The sequence below is a fragment of the Acomys minous genome (assembly GCF_964271855.1).
Source record: "Acomys minous genome assembly, chromosome: 12".
NCBI lineage: Eukaryota > Metazoa > Chordata > Mammalia > Rodentia > Muridae > Acomys > Acomys minous.
In genome coordinates this window covers 19,544,629-19,549,006 of record NC_140493.1, presented here as the reverse complement: position 1 = coordinate 19,549,006, position 4,378 = coordinate 19,544,629, and positions in this window count along the sequence as shown.

Below are 4,378 nucleotides of genomic sequence, written 5' to 3'. Positions count from 1 at the left end.
TGCCTCCTCACCCACCTCCTGCCTCCTCACCCATCCCCTGCCTCCTCACCCATCCCTGCCTCCTCACCCACCTCCTGCCTCCTCACCCACCTCCTGCCTCCTCACCCACCTCCTGCCTCCTCACCCACCCCTGCCTCCTCACCCACCTCCTGCCTCCTCACCCATCCCCTGCCTCCTCACCCATCCCTGCCTCCTCACCCACCTCCTGCCTCCTCACCCACCTCCTGCCTCCTCACCCACCTCCTGCCTCCTCACCCATCCCCTGCCTCCTCACCCACCTCCTCCCTCCTCACCCACCTCCTGCCTCCTCACCCATCCCTGCCTCCTCACCCACCTCCTGCCTCCTCACCCACCTCCTGCCTCCTCACCCACCTCCTGCCTCCTCACCCATCCCTGCCTCCTCACCCACCTCCTGCCTCCTCACCCATCCCTGCCTCCTCACCCACCTCCTGCCTCCTCACCCACCTCCTGCCTCCTCACCCATCCCCTGCCTCCTCACCCACCTCCTGCCTCCTCACCCACCTCCTGCCTCCTCACCCACCTCCTGCCTCCTCACCCATCCCTGCCTCCTCACCCACCTCCTGCCTCCTCACCCACCTCCTGCCTCCTCACCCACCTCCTGCCTCCTCACCCATCCCTACCTCCTCACCCACCTCCTGCCTCCTCACCCACCTCCTGCCTCCTCACCCACCTCCTGCCTCCTCACCCATCCCTGCCTCCTCACCCACCTCCTGCCTCCTCACCCATCCCTGCCTCCTCACCCACCTCCTGCCTCCTCACCCACCTCCTGCCTCCTCACCCACCTCCTGCCTCCTCACCCATCCCTGCCTCCTCACCCATCCCTGCCTCCTCACCCACCTCCTGCCTCCTCACCCACCTCCTGCCTCCTCACCCATCCCCTGCCTCCTCACCCACCTCCTGCCTCCTCACCCACCTCCTGCCTCCTCACCCATCCCTGCCTCCTCACCCACCTCCTGCCTCCTCACCCACCCCCTGCCTCCTCACCCATCCCTACCTCCTCACCCACCTCCTGCCTCCTCACCCACCTCCTTCCTCCTCACCCACCTCCTGCCTCCTCACCCACCTCCTGCCTCCTCACCCACCTCCTGCCTCCTCACCCATCCCTGCCTCCTCACCCACCTCCTGCCTCCTCACCCACCTCCTGCCTCCTCACCCATCCCTACCTCCTCACCCACCTCCTGCCTCCTCACCCACCTCCTCCCTCCTCACCCACCTCCTGCCTCCTCACCCATCCCTGCCTCCTCACCCACCTCCTGCCTCCTCACCCACCTCCTGCCTCCTCACCCACCTCCTGCCTCCTCACCCACCTCCTGCCTCCTCACCCATCCCTGCCTCCTCACCCACCTCCTGCCTCCTCACCCACCTCCTCCCTCCTCACCCACCTCCTGCCTCCTCACCCATCCCTGCCTCCTCACCCACCTCCTGCCTCCTCACCCACCTCCTGCCTCCTCACCCACCTCCTGCCTCCTCACCCACCTCCTGCCTCCTCACCCACCTCCTGCCTCCTCACCCACCTCCTGCCTCCTCACCCACCTCCTGCCTCCTCACCCACCTCCTGCCTCCTCACCCACCCCCTGCCTCCTCACCCACCTCCTGCCTCCTCACCCACCTCCTGCCTCCTCACCCACCTCCTGCCTCCTCACCCACCTCCTGCCTCCTCACCCACCCCCTGCCTCCTCACCCACCTCCTGCCTCCTCACCCACCCCCTGCCTCCTCACCCATCCCTGCCTCCTCACCCACCTCCTGCCTCCTCACCCACCTCCTGCCTCCTCACCCATCCCTGCCTCCTCACCCACCTCCTGCCTCCTCACCCACCTCCTGCCTCCTCACCCACCCCTACCTCCTCACCCACCTCCTGCCTCCTCACCCACCTCCTGCCTCCTCACCCACCTCCTGCCTCCTCACCCACCTCCTGCCTCCTCACCCACCTCCTGCCTCCTCACCCACCTCCTGCCTCCTCACCCACCTCCTGCCTCCTCACCCACCTCCTGCCTCCTCACCCACCTCCTGCCTCCTCACCCACCTCCTGCCTCCTCACCTACCCCCTACCTCCTCACCCACCTCCTGCCTCCTCACCCACCTCCTGCCTCCTCACCCACCTCCTGCCTCCTCACCTACCCCCTACCTCCTCACCCACCTCCTGCCTCCTCACCCACCTCCTGCCTCCTCACCCACCTCCTGCCTCCTCACCCATCCCTGCCTCCTCACCCACCTCCTGCCTCCTCACCCACCTCCTGCCTCCTCACCCACCCCTACCTCCTCACCCACCTCCTGCCTCCTCACCCACCTCCTGCCTCCTCACCCACCTCCTGCCTCCTCACCCACCTCCTGCCTCCTCACCCACCTCCTGCCTCCTCACCCACCTCCTGCCTCCTCACCCACCTCCTGCCTCCTCACCCACCTCCTGCCTCCTCACCCACCTCCTGCCTCCTCACCTACCCCCTACCTCCTCACCCACCTCCTGCCTCCTCACCCACCTCCTGCCTCCTCACCCACCTCCTGCCTCCTCACCTACCCCCTACCTCCTCACCCACCTCCTGCCTCCTCACCCACCTCCTGCCTCCTCACCCATCCCTGCCTCCTCACCCACCTCCTGCCTCCTCACCCACCCCCTGCCTCCTCACCCACCCCCTGCCTCCTCACCCATCCCTGCCTCCTCACCCACCTCCTGCCTCCTCACCCACCTCCTGCCTCCTCACCCACCCCCTGCCTCCTCACCTACCCCCTGCCTCCTCACCCACCTCCTGCCTCCTCACCCACCTCCTGCCTCCTCACCCACCTCCTGCCTCCTCACCCACCTCCTGCCTCCTCACCCACCTCCTGCCTCCTCACCCACCCCCTGCCTCCTCACCCACCCCCTGCCTCCTCACCCACCTCCTCCCTCCTCACCTACCCCCTACCTCCTCACCCACCTCCTGCCTCCTCACCCACCTCCTCCCTCCTCACCTACCCCCTGCCTCCTCACCCATCCCTACCTCCTCACCCACCTCCTGCCTCCTCACCCACCTCCTGCCTCCTCACCCACCTCCTGCCTCCTCACCCACCTCCTGCCTCCTCACCCACCTCCTCCCTCCTCACCTACCCCCTGCCTCCTCACCCACCTCCTGCCTCCTCACCCACCTCCTGCCTCCTCACCCACCCCCTGCCTCCTCACCCACCTCCTCCCTCCTCACCTACCCCCTGCCTCCTCACCCATCCCTACCTCCTCACCCACCCCCTGCCTCCTCACCCACCCCTGCCTCCTCACCTACCCCCTGCCTCCTCACCCACCCCTGCCCCTCACCTCCCTCCTCCCTCCTCCCTCCTCACCTCCCTCCTCCCTCCTCCCTCCTCCCTCCTCCCTCCTCCCTCCTCACCCACCCCTGCCTCCTCCCTCCTCACCCACCCCTGCCTCCTCCCTCCTCACCCACCCCTCCCTCCTCCCTCCTCACCCACCCCTCCCTCCTCCCTCCTCACCCACCCCTGCCTCCTCACCCATCCCTTGCCTTCGAGCTCCCCTAGCAAACAAAGCCACTTGCTCAGAATTGCTCCTGTCAGCTGTGGCTCTGCACACAGGCAGCCCCTCCCCCAGCCTTTGATAGCACGAAATTATTTTTTTATCAATTCATCCTGCAGCCCAGTTTCAGAGAGGATCAAATGCAGTTATCATCCCTCAGATACGCCCCTTCAGCCTGCTTCTCCCTGCAAAGTACTTATCTTAGAAAATCTAGGCAGAATCGGCATTTATCTCGCAGGTAATTGGAATAGTCTGCCAGGGTCTCTACCAAATGGTTCTGCTCATCCCAGCGGGGCCTGCCTGCCTTTCGCTGCAGCACAAAGGAGGCTTGGGGCAGAGGACAGCCTGCGCCCCTGGATGTCAGAGGCTGCCTCTGTGGGCGCTCAGTGTCATAACCTTTCATTCAGGTCCACAGGAAGCACTGGCCTCTGCTACACCACCTTTAATCCCAGGCAGAGGCAGGCGGGTCTCTCACCCTGGTCTCCCGATTGGGGGGGGGGGGGGGAGAGAGAGAGAGAGAGAGAGAGAGAGAGAGAGAGAGAGAGAGAGAGAGAGAGGTCTCTTACTTGGAACCGCTCTGGGGGCATCCTCTGTTCCAGAAAGACAATGGAATACATTAGCAATGTTTTGCTTCCCCTTGCTCTGCCAAGCAAAAGCTGGAAACCTTTGGGGAATTCACTTGACAAGCTAAGAACAGAAGGCCTGTGACTGCACTGTCACCATGTGTGTCTGGTCTGTGGCTCCTGTGCCTGGGGAGGCATGGCTGTGTGTTAGAGCTGTGTGTGTGTGTGTGTGTGTGTGTGTGTGTGTGTGTGTGTGTGTGTGTTTCTCAGGGGATGAAGGTGAGAGTGAGGGGGGGG